The sequence below is a fragment of the Rhinoderma darwinii genome, chromosome 6 (assembly GCF_050947455.1).
Source record: "Rhinoderma darwinii isolate aRhiDar2 chromosome 6, aRhiDar2.hap1, whole genome shotgun sequence".
NCBI lineage: Eukaryota > Metazoa > Chordata > Amphibia > Anura > Rhinodermatidae > Rhinoderma > Rhinoderma darwinii.
The window spans coordinates 34,169,102-34,182,725 of record NC_134692.1 but is presented as its reverse complement, the minus strand read 5'-3'; the positions used below and the strand labels follow the sequence as shown (position 1 = coordinate 34,182,725).

Below are 13,624 nucleotides of genomic sequence, written 5' to 3'. Positions count from 1 at the left end.
TGCCCGACCCTTCTTTTCCCTAACATCTGCCGTCGAGGAAGAGTCGGGAGACCATCGTACTTATTAGATGGTTTTCCAGTCCCCCCGAAATCAGCAGGTTCAGCCGACATACATCTAAAGTGTATGACCACCTTTAGCGTGCACAAGCATAGGACGATAAATCCTAATCACTGTTCTATTGTAGGAAAGGGTTTCAAGCTGATGCAAAAAAGGTCTAAATAAAACCTGTAAGGCTTTTTGTTTTTTTATCAGACTGTTTAAATGTAATAACCTGTTTGCTACTTTGAGTATATGAAAGCTTTTATACAACGTTTGTTTCACTATATTTACGAAATTGTGTACAGAAAACCTTTTTTGGGGGGGGGGGGGGGGTAATGTAACTTCCCCCCTTTATTTGACAATTGATGAGACAGATCTTCCAGCAGAATTGCAAATCATTTGTGGTTTCTATATTCAGAAATCCACATCCAAGAGTAATTTGCTTTAATTTCACCCAATTTAACCTATACTTCACACCATCTCCATTCAGCTTTAATAGCTGTGTTCTATGCATAAGAAAAGCAGATAAATCTCCACAATTAGCCCTGCAAATGATTGAAACTCGCTAGGGCTTGGTGAAGACAAAACTTGTAAGACTAGGGCACTTAACAAAGACGTTGAGGAAGTGGCCCTGAAGCTGCGTACTGAAGGAAAGCCTGTATTGTAAAGTGTGTAAGTGAGGGCGCATGTGGAATGGAAACGTTTGGAGAAAAACAAAAGGAAGAAAGGCCTTCCAAATGTGCAACAGTTAATACTGACAATGCCCAGTTTATAGCATATCATTAATAAGGCTTCGTTCACATCTGCGTCGGGGCTCTGTTCATGGGTTCCGTCAGGGGAACCCATGAACGGAACCAAACTGAAACAAGTTGAAACTATAGGTTTAGGTTTGCATCACCATTGATTTCACGTTGCAAATGGTTTCAGTTTGTCACCGTTGTATAAGGGTTCCGTTGTTTTGACTGAATCAATACCGTAGTCGACTGCGCTATTCATTCAGTCAAAACGACGGAACCCTTACACAACGGTGACAAACAGAAACCATTCGCAATGGATCCGTCACCGTTGAAATCAATGGTGATGTAAACGTTTGTTTTTTGGTTTCCGTTCATGGGTTCCCCTGATGGAAAGCTGAGACGGAACCCATGAACGGAGCCCTGATGCAGATGTGAACGAAGCCTAAGATAAGTCTTTCCTATTCTATTCTGCGCTGGATAACTTCTACCAATGCACCTAAAAATGAACTACTATTTTTCGATTGGCGTCTATAAAATTCTTTTATACTACTAAAAAGTCTAACTGTCTTTTAAGATTGTGTAACTGGCACCTAGAGGTGTAAGCTACATCAGTTTTAGCAGCGTGATAATAGGAATTATACTTTGGAACATATTTTTAGGTAAAGGACCAGGTATTTTCACACAACATTTGAGTCCAAGATACGACACAGCACTCCAGCTAGTGAAAAAAGTGTATTTATTCACCGTCGCATGTGGTGAATAAATCCACTTTTGTCACTAACTGGAGTGCTGTGCTGTATCTTGGAGTTTTTTTACTATCTATCTATATATATATCTATATATATATCTATATATATATATATATATATATATATATATATATATATATATATTACACATACATACATATACATATATATACACATATATACACACACTTTAACGTATGCCGGTTTTCAGTGCCCAAATAAAAAAAATGCTAAAGGGACACACAAAAGAAGCCTATTGGTATGATACAGTATATGTTTGATGTAGGCAAAAAGCATGGTATGAACTAAGCATTAATTGCGTAAAGTAGTCCATTTTAAACACGCAAAAATCGAACAATCCTTTAATCATCTGAATCTCATCTCTTAACCCTTTCAAGACTGAGCTCATTTTGACCTTCATGACCAGCCCCATTTTCTCAAATCTGACGTGTCAATTTATGTGTTAATAACACTGGAATGCTTTTGCCTATCCAAGCGATTCTGAGATTGTTTTCTCGTGACATATTGTACTTTATGTTAGTGGAAAAATTTGGGCAATAAATTCATTGCTTATTTGTGAAAAATACCAAAATTTAGAGAAAATTTGCAAAAATTATGATTTTTCTCATTTTAAATGTATCTGCTTGTAAAACAAATAGTAATACCACACAAAATAGTTACTATTTTATATATTCCATATGTCTACTTTATATTTGCATAGTTTTTTGAACATTATTTTATTTTTCTAGGACGTTACAACGTTTAGAACTTTAGCAGCAATTTCTCACATTTTCAAGAAAATTTCAAAAGGCTATTTTTACAGGGACCAGTTCAGTTCTGAAGTGCCTTATGTACTAGATAGACCCCATAAATCACCCCATATTAAAAACTGCACCCCTCAAAGTATTAAAAATAGCATTCAGAAAGTTTCTTAACCCATTAGGCGCTTCACAGGAATTAAAGCAAAGTAGAGGTGAAATTTACAAATTTTATTATTTTTGCTGAAATTCATTTGTAATAAAAAAAAATCGGTAACACAGAAGGTTTTACCCGAGAAATGCAACTCAATATTTATTGCCCAGATTCTGGAGTTTTTCGAAATATCCCACACGTGGCTCTAGTGTGATAATCGACTGAAACACAGGCCTCAGAAGCAAAGGAGCACCTAGTGGATTTTGGGGCCTCCTTTTTTTAGAATATATTTTAGGCACCATGTCAGGTTTGAAGAGGTCTTGTGGTACCAAAACAGTGGAAATCCCCCAAAAGTGAGACGGTTTTGGAAACTACACACCTCAAGGAATTTATCTAGGGGTACAGTTAGCATCTTGACCCCACAGGTCTTCTGCTATATTTATTGGAGTTTGTCTGTGAAAGTGAAAATCTACTTTTTATCTGAAAAAATATTTTAAAAAAATAATATTTGCAAGGAATAAAGATTAAAAAGCACCCCAGAACTTGTAAAGCTACTTCTCCCGATTACGCCAATACCCCATATGTGGTACTAAACTGCTGTTTGGACCCACAGCAGAGCTCAGAAGGGAAGGAGCGCCATTTGGATTTTGAAGCGCAGATTTTGCTGGATTGGTTTTCAGTGCCATGTCGCGTTTGCAACGCCCTGGAGTAAGCAAAACAGTGGAATCCCCCCAAAACTGACCCCATTTTGAAGACTACACCCCTCAAGGAATTGTTCTAGGGGTATAGTTAGCATTTTGACCCAACAGTTTTTTTGCTGAATTTAGTGGAATTAGGCCGTGAAAATGAAAATCTACTTTTTTCTGAAAAAACATAGAAATGTTAAATTTTTACAATGAATAAAGGAGAAAAATTACCCCAAAATTTGTAAAGCAATTTGTCCTGATTACAGCAATACGCCATATGTGGTAATAAACTGCTGTTTGGACCCACGGCAGGACTCAGGAGGGAAGGAACAATATTTGGCTTTTGGAGCTCAAATTTAGCTGGACTGGTTTTCGGGTGTCATGTCGCATATGCAAAGCCCCTGAGGTACCAAAACAGTGGAAACCTCCCAAAAGTCCCTTTAGGGGACTGGAACGAGCGATCATTAGGTCGCTGGTACAATACACTGCAATACTAATGTATTGCAGTATAATGTCATTTTACAGGTTCCTGTAACAGCGCAATCGCTGTTCCTGTCCGTTAGTCCCGGGTGTCAGCTGTAATACACAGCTGACAGTTGCAGAATATGGAGCGGGCGCAGCGCGTGAGCCCGCTCCATATATAACCCCTCGCACCACGACATTCTATTAAGTCGTGGTGCGCCAAGGCGTTAATGCGCAGCGGATGGTGCAAAGTGAAAATTACAATTTTCCACTGATATGCCATTTTAATGCACAATATATTGTGCCCAGTTTGTGCCACTGAAGACAAATACCTCATACAATGTTGAGCGGGTTCTCCCGGATATAAAATGTCATATATGTGGACGTAAGCTGGTGTTTGGGCACGCTGTGGGGCTCAGAAGGGAGGGAACACCATTTGGCTTTTGGAGCGCAGATTTTGCTTGGTAACTGTTCTGTTTGTGGTTTTGCTGGTATTTCAGTTATGATGTGGGGGCATATGTAACCTGTGCGGGGTACATCAGGGCATAATAAGAGGGTATAATAATGGGGTACATAAATAATAATTCGCAGATATGTGGCCTGTGTCACACTGATAAATGGCGCCTGATCCTATCCGCTTTTGGAACACTCTGCACATTTTGCATCGCCATATTCTGAGAGCCAGAACTTTTTTATTTTTTCTCCAACGGAGCCGTGCGAGGACTTATTTGTTGCGGGACAATCTGTACTTTTCATTAGTATCATTTTAGGGTACATGTGATTTTTTTTATCACTTTTTATTAGATTTTTTTGGAAGCAAAGTGACAAAGAAACATAAATTCTGACAATGTTTTTTGTATTTTTTTTTTTTTACAGTATTCTCCGTGCGGTATAAATGACATTGTACTTTATTCTGCGGGTCGGTATGATTACGGCGATACCAGATGTATATAGGTTTTTTATGTTTTGTGGCGATTGCGCAATAAAATCACTTTGATAAAATTATTTATTTTCTGTGTCACCATATTCTGAGAGCCATAATTTTATATTTTTCCGTCAAAAAAGCGGTGTAAGGGCTTGTTTTTTGTGGGACGGGTTGTAGTTTTTATTGGTATTATTTTGGGGTACATGCGACTTTTTGATCACTTTTTATTCTATATTTTGGGAGGGTTGATGACCAAAAAAAAAGTGATTCTGACATTGTTTTTTAATTATTTTTTTTGCGGTGTTCACCGTGCGGGAAAAATAATATTATAGTTTTATAGGTTGGGTCGTTACGAACGAACGCGGTGATAACAAATATGTGTACTTTTTTTAACATTTTCATTTTTTTCCTATAATAAAAGACTTATAGGAAAAAAAAAGCATTATTTCTTTTTGTAACTTTTATAACTTGTTTTTACACTTTTATAAAACTTTTTTATTACTTTATTTTTAACTTTTTACTTGAAGACCTGCAGCACTGATCGCTGCTATAATACATTACACTACCTAGGTAGTGTAACGTATTATAAACTGTCAGTGTGACGCTGAGAGTCACACTGACAGGAAGCTTATGAGAACCAGCATCCGGCTGGTTCTCATAGGCTGCTGTGCATGGCAGACCCGGGGGCCGTTATATGGCCCCCGGTTCTGCCTTTTAACCGACTGCAGCACCAGCAATCGGTCCCCGGGAAAGTTTGTTGTAGCAACAAACTTTCCAGTTTGTTATAGCAACAAACTTTCCAGTTCGTTGCTACAACACACTTTCCCTGCGATCACATGACCGGGACCTGAACTAATCAGGTCCCGATCATATCTCCGGGAACAGAGGTAGGTGATAACAGCGCGATCCGGGTGTCAGCGCTACTCTGAGACACCCGGATCGTGCTTTTAACACCCACCGTGAATTCACGTCGGCACTGCACAGAGCCCAGCAAGTGCCGACGTGAATATACAGTGGGCGGTCGGGAAGCGGTTAAAAAAAAAAAACACTTTTTTTTTTTTTTTTTTTTTAAATTGATCCAGCCACAAATATGCTACTACAAAATCAACATTGTGCCATGCTCCATCAGATGCTGCATTACAGAAATATTCTACCACAGAAGCATTGCTTCTAAGGGAGACTAATTCCACAATATGGCACCATACAGAGCCCTTATTCTCAATACAATATTAAACCGTGCCACTGCTGTCATTTCAAGTGAATGAGCCTGAGCTGCAATACCAGTCATAGCTGAAGGATTAGGGTGGCGCTATTTCTGTGGGGGAAAAAAAACTTTGTCCGCAAAAATGTTTTTATTTTTTTGCATGCAACTGCTTTTTAATATTTAAGCAAAAAAAAAAGCAGTTACAGCAATTCACGGTCCTATATTCTATTTTGGATTGTTTTCTTTTTGCTATACTAAAGTCCTATTTATTTGCGCCAGTCTACATCTTCCTTGCGGGCATCTCCGAATTGATATCTTGTCGAGTGGTCGTTCCAGCTCAAGACAAAGGCCATCTCACATTTGTATCAGCTAGTTTTCCATGCAATATTATAAAACTTTCAGTCCAATCAGCACCTCCATTTAAATGCCACAAATTACAGCAGCAAAACAATAATTCCGCTGATTAGCCCTTTTCCATTTCTTGTAAGTGAACTGTTTATGCTGTTGAGTACCTCTGAAAAAAAGCAAAAGCCAAAACAGCCTTGATTAGTCAAGGAGTAATTGGATGACTTGATTTCAAGCAAGAGAATGAATTGGTTGATGATAGCCTGCAACTAAGTGTAGTGGTTCTGTTCAGATGAATACATAACATACAGTCATAAGATCTTGACATGGGTAGAACATGGAAGCCTCTCGGGAAGCCAAGTCTTTTTTTATATTGAGGTATAGATCATAAAGAGATGGAATCGAAAGACAAACTAAGATGATCTTAGGGCTTCCTCCCACATCAATATGGAATAGTGTCTCCATTTACATTTCTTGACGTAGAGAATAAAATTAGTGCTAATAGGATATCTAAAAAAGTTTGCGACATGACCTATTCATAACCAACCAAGTTTCGCCTTCTTAAGGGCCCAACCCAACTTATCCTGCGTGACATTGCACCACAAAATTGCAGGTACTTTTTACGTTGTCATGTTAGGAAATAGTCCATAGAATTTTCTGCTATGTGATATCAGCCGAAGGTCTCTCACACCAGCGTATTGGTAAATGTCCATAAAATGGATCCGTATTACGGTTGATATTTCGTCAGTATGTCATCAGTATTACAGATCTCTAATACGGAAGGGCCGTCTTCTAGGGAGATAATTGAATCACATGAGACAGCCCCTTTGAAAAACAGATGCAATATGGATGACATACGGATCAAATATGGATGCATCTGTATATTAAACACTCTACATAGACTTCAATGGATGCTTGCCATCGACTTAATGGATGAAAGTTGTGCATGCTGCGTTTTTTAAAATATGCAGGTATTTTATACGCCCCTGTTTATAGCCTCATAAATTAATAGTCGCTTCATATTATGGACAGAAAAAATGGATTCAAAGGGGTTGTCCAGACAATTTTATATAATGATGGCATAGCCTTAAGATCCGTGGGGGTCTGACTCCCAGCACCCCCCCCCCCCATTCAGCTGATTTGATGGGACTACGGCATTAGTCACCACAGCCTTTTTCCAGTTTACAGGCACATATCCATAGCGACTGTGCCTAGGATTGTAGTTCCGGATGTGTGCGGAGCTGTGTGCATGGTAAACACTAAAGATGTCGCGGCGACAAACGCTGCGGCCCCTTAAAGAGGCTCTGTCACCAGATTTTGCAACCCCTATCTGCTATTGCAGCAGATAGGCGCTGCAATGTAGATTACAGTAACGTTTTTATTTTTAAAAAAACGAGCATTTTTGGCCAAGTTATGACCATTTTTGTATTTATGCAAATGAGGTTTGCAAAAGTACAACTGGGCGTGTTTAAAAGTAAAAGTACAACTGGGCGTGTATTATGTGCGTACATCGGGGCGTTTTTACTACTTTTACTAGCTGGGCGTTCTGACGAGAAGTATCATCCACTTCTCTTCAGAACGCCCAGCTTCTGGCAGTGCAGACACAGCCGTGTTCTCGAGAGATCACGCTGTGTCGTCACTCACAGGTCCTGCATCGTGTCAGACGAGTGAGGACACATCGGCACCAGAGGCTACAGTTGATTCTGCAGCAGCATCGGCATTTGCAGGTAAGTCGATGTAGCTACTTACCTGCAAACGCTGATGCTGCTGCAGAATCAACTGTAGCCTCTGGTGCCGATGTGTCCTCACTCGTCTGACACGATGCAGGACCTGTGAGTGACGTCACAGCGTGATCTCTCGAGAACACGCTGTGTCTGCACTGCCAGAAGCTGGGCGTTCTGAAGAGAAGTGGATGATACTTCTCGTCAGAACGCCCAGCTAGTAAAAGTAGTAAAAACGCCCCGATGTACGCACATAATACACGCCCACTTGTACTTTTACTTTTAAACACGCCCAGTTGTACCTTTGCAAACCTCATTTGCATAAATACAAAAATGGTCATAACTTGGCCAAAAATGCTCGTTTTTTAAAAATAAAAACGTTACTGTAATCTACATTGCAGCGCCTATCTGCTGCAACAGCAGATATGGGTTGCAAAATCTGGTGACAAAGCCTCTTTAAGTTAGCTGATCGCCGGGGGGGTTGGAGCCTAAGAATAGGCCATCAATATGAAATCCCTTTAATACTGATGAAAAATACACTTCTGTGTCAGAATTCAAACAAAGCGTTTTTTTTTAGTGCAGCCACATGTTACATTAAAGCCTATAGTAAAGTATAAAAAGCACTGCGCACAACTGCATTATGGTTTGTGTTTTTTAAGGCAATTTTGTGGTTAGTGGTGTTTTTTCTTTTCTAAACGCAGCGTTCTCTGGAAAAACTCCAGAAAAAGTATTACATTTTACAAAACACTGGTGTTTTTTTATGCAGTTTGAAAACACTAGAAAAAAAAAATCTGTGTGAAGAAGGCCTAAAGGTCCATTTTTCTACTCGATTGATATCAATGATGAATGGTATTGCGAATAATGTTAATTTACAAGTGAACAGATAAAGTTATAGATAATTGTACATGAATAATGCAGGGACGACCGCAGACAGCAGAAGGCCTCCGTGCAAGAACACTGTATGGATTCCTTGCTCTCCAAAAGCTCCTCATAGAGCAACCCCTTTATGTCTAACAATCCACCAGTAATTGTGAGCCATGACATTCATTAGCTCAGCTCGTTACACGCAGTCTAATAGACAATAGTAAACTGCTTTTAAGGTGGCTGTGAGCCCCCTTGCCCATGGGGCCCCTTTGCAGCTGCACAGGTTTGCACATATGATATATCTGCTCTTCATTGTATTATTGTGCTAAATTCACACTTGCGTTGTATAATCAGTTACTCTCATCCATCATTAGATTAGATCAGTATAAGCATAAAAATGGATCAGTAAATAATAACATTGAAATCAAAATAAGGGATGCAAACAGATTAGAATCAGTTCGTATCCGTTTTACGTTGACCCCAATGATGACCCTTCCGTTACACATCCGTTTGTTTTAAACTGAGAAAACAGTCCTGTACTCTACGCTTTTATCATAGTCATAAAGACGGATGACTAACATAAGGCCTTGTTCACATCAGCGTTGGTTTCCGTTCATAGGTTCCGTTGCAGCTTTCCGGAATCCATGAACGAAAAGGCAAATGGAAACCATAGCTTCTGTTTGCTTTACCATTGATTTCAATGGTAATGCTTCCGTTGCAAATGCTTTCCGTTTGTCTCCGTTACGTAGGATTTCCGTCTTTAGAGCAAACCATAGCGTAGCCGACTACACTATTGTTTCTGCTCGCAAACGGATGCAATTAAAAATCCTATTGATTTCAACGGGATAACGGAGGCGTTTTCATCCGTTATTCTGATCTAAAAACCGATCAGAGTAACGGATAATACAACGCAAGTGTGAATTTAGCCTTATGTATAAGCAGGACTGTTTAGAAATAATGTTACCTCTAGACGGTCACTTGTTGTTTGTTACATGAACGTCTGGAACCTGATTGGTTGGTATGAACCACTTTTTGGCTTGGTTCACGTGGTGCGTTTTTTATTGCATTTCTAGCATAAGTTTTTTTTTTTTCTTATTTTGGCAGATAAACTCCCATGTCTGTCAATGAGAGTTCATCAACCAAAACAAATGCATACTAGAAACGCACCAAAAACGCACCATGTGAACCCATCCGTCTACATTTCCCTTGCACTAGTTTTGATAAATCTTCCCCATTATTGGGAAGCCTATCTAATTTTTTGCAGTTACGTAAACAAGGGCTTTATTAGGGCAGCCATAGAGGTGCATGGGGCCTTACTGTACCTCCGTATACCTCTGATTTCATAGTTTGTGTGCCGCAGTATAGGCTTCTGCACACTACTTACTGTAATTTATTACTTCAGCAAAAAAAAAATTCTCAATGAAATGTTTCATATGGAGCAAAACAGAACATTACCATTCCTGGTTACTACACTACACCATATTTTCATATATTCCCATATGTTTTGTTTTTTTAAACGTACTGATGTTCACATTGCAAGTTGATGGATTTACTTACTGTATTAGCCGTTTTATATAGCGTCAACCTAAACTGCAACATTGACATCTGTCCCTGACACAAGTACGGCTAAGGCCTCATGCACACGACCATAAGGGATTTTACTGTCTGCAAATACAGATCCAACGGCTATGGATACACATCCGTAGCGATCCACCATTGCGGAAGCGCCCATAGACTTCTATGGGCGAATCTGTGATGCAATTACGGACAAGAATAAGGCATGTTCTATATTTCGGGTTATTTCTACGTCCCCGACACACATCCGTAAATCTACGGAAAGGTGTCCGTGGCCAATAGAAATGAATGGGTCCGCAATTTCATCCGTAATTACTGTACGGATGAAAATTACGGACATGTGCATTGGGCCTCCGTTCTAATATCCGTGATACACATGCTGGGACGCCAATAAACCCACGAGTTTGTTAGATTGCAGTGTTATGGATCAGTAACACTTTTGTATATTGGATCTGTACTGATTCAGGTTTTTTTTTCCATTTAAAAAAATGGTGCCAATACATTTCAACGTTTTTTTTCTTATTTCCATTTTTTTTCATTGCCATTTTTTTTCACCCAATACGCAGCATGTTCTAACAGGTATCCGTAATGGTTTTAGCCCATAGATGTCAAAGGATTAAGTTTAAAAATGCATGTTCTGTTTCTGCGTAGTTCATATGTACATATTCGTTCCATTTTTTCATCCGTATTTCAGCAACTTTACAAAAAAAAAAGGAAATCCCTTAACAAAAAAAGGAATAAGTACGGATGAAAAACAGACAACAAAATACTGAACAAATTGTAAAAAAAAAAAAAAAATCTCATTATTGCACATCCGTATTTGATACATATTTTCATACGCAATTGAGAAGGATCCCTTGACTGGAGTATTCGCGTGCTGCGTATAAATATTGTCCGCGGCTGCAGTGCTAACCAGTAGGCAGCCATGTTGCTTGTGGATGGCTTAAATGCAAACCACTTATCAACTTGCAATGCCTTCTATACATAGACATGCTTAATGCGAGATACAATCTTGATATGTATCAGCCGCAGGGTGTATAAGGCAAAGTCGTTATTTGTATAGATATCTCGCGGTGTCTATTCTTTAGATTGACAGTATAAGCTGGTGATCAGCGTCGATTTCTATACTCCTTCCGCGGAGCGGTGTCTTCTGGAGGTAATACATGTTATCTGCTTTTATTGAAATAATTATCTTTCCTTTGTCTGCTCATTTGCATAAAGTCTAGTTAGCGTGTTGCCCCATCATGTCATGAAAAGTGCATGAAGTCAGCACGCATACTTCAGTAATATCTGCCCGCGGTACCCTCGCGTTTCCAGTTGGCAATTTCAAATTATGGCTTCCGCTGCACTTTAAATGTGTGTTAATAGCGTGCGCTCCTAACAAGGGCCAGTACCATTTTGTTCACATTGTGAATGCTTGTCACTCATGGATGACAAATGTACCTTCCCCAGCTTCTCTGATGGCCCCCTCAAAACCATACCCTCAAATCAGGCCGATGAAATTAGCCGCTGTGTAAATTGTGTGTCTGAGTGGTTCATTATCTAATCACGGTCAAAACCACAGTGATAAAGTAGATTGAAGCTGGGGGAGAGGTCTGCCAGATGATTTCAGGCCAATCCCAGTTTCCCATGGAAACTCAGACCCTGCCGAAATGATCATATCATTTCTTGTAACTTTGGTGCGTAGTAGAGAGTCATTTGGAGCTGTATTTATTTAGTACTTGTCAATCTACTGATTAATGACAGGAAACTATACATCTGGGAATCAGCAGTTTGTTTTCTCGTTTTTTTTTTTCCCATTTCCCTCTGATCAGATTCATGTTGTTGACGCTTGACACCTTTCCTGCAGCTGGTCTTCTGATATTCATTCATTCTTTCCAGCTGTAGATACAAAGTTAAAACAAGCGGCAGTCTAATAGATCTTCCGGTCTTCTGCAGTAGCTCAGTAAACAGGTTGTGTAGAAATTTTAGATGCTAAAAACAGATTTGTGATGCGTTCATAGGCTGTCCACGTTACAGAAATTGTATCTAGTTGTTCACTTATAATACATTAAAAAAAATAAAAAATACCCAAAATATTCCTTTAATCCATCATCAGGCAACCTGCAAAGTCTGGCTTTGGTTTCTGGCATAGATTTGAAGCTTACAATGAAGTCTCACAAAATAAAAAAATGGAGCAGAAATAAGCAATATGCAGAGCAGCGGATTTTTATTATTATTATTGCATTTTGAGTTTTGTTTCAAGGTTCTCTGGTTTTAGAGTATATTTACACGGGGCGGTTGGAAAACACGTTTAGGCTGCATCCGAAAGCATATTGGCAAATTGCATTTTATTGCGCTGAACGTACATGCGGTTTTACAATGCGTTTTTGTTTATTGCGGTAATTTAGTGCAGTTGTTTTGAGCTGGTCAGGCAGTTATTTAAACGTTTCTGATGTACTTCTGACCGATGATTTTTCAAAGCTGTTCCACATCAGAAACTCCAAAATGTGGTTCAGCCACTGGTGCAGCATAATGGGATGAAAACCACAGTTACCTATCACAAGTTGACCGCATTGCGTCTTCTATCATAATAGGCGATTTTGGACCAATATGTTAGAATACAAAATAATGAACCTTCATTTACCTGAGAAATCAATTGCAGAGGGTTTCACGGTTTCAGAATTGCAAAAATATGCACCTGTTATTACAGCACATTTCTATTTATGACGGATACATGGAATTTTACAGACAAACACAAGGAGTCAATTTTTTTCTCCTCCTAATCCTAAAAAAATAGTAGTAAACATTTTTGTTGAACTGGTTTTCCACCTTGAAATTGCCTTCTGATCACAGCAGACAATAATATAAATGAAAAAGATTGGATTGGCAGAATTATTTGTATGTCTTGAGCTAGTTTTTTTTGTTGTAACATTGTTATTATAAAGATAGTGTTTGCCAATAGTCGTAAAGTAATTCTAAAGCATTAAAGGGGTTGTCCCACGAAAACCAGTTATTAGCTATCCATAGTGCTGGGCAATCTCCATCACTCCCATAGAGAATAAATAGAGTGATAGTGCGCACGTGTGACCACTGCTCCGTTCACACAGTGGACTCACGTTCTCGTGATCACTGCGGGTCCCAGTTTTCGGACCTGTAACGATCGGGTATTTATCACCGATCCTGTGGATAGATGATACATTTTCGTGGGACAACCCCTTTAACATTTCGTTTTTGGTTTTACAGATTATTACATTGTAATCAGGTTTAATTTAGACAATTTGATAGCCAGAGGACACGCGCCATTAGGGGAGAATGTTTTTTGCTTTACACATTCCTTTCACCCATTCATCATAGGAAGGAGACGTGTATATTGATCCATGGAAAAAAGCAGTGCACGTAGAGATATATGAATATAGAGTTAAC

At 39.2% G+C, this 13,624-nt stretch overlaps 1 protein-coding gene across 1 annotated transcript in view; it reads left to right on the top strand.

The window, feature by feature from the left end:
* OLA1 (Obg like ATPase 1) overlaps positions 1 to 13,624 on the top strand; it is a 131,664-nt gene that overhangs the window by 54,748 nt on the left and 63,292 nt on the right. The window lies entirely within an intron of this gene.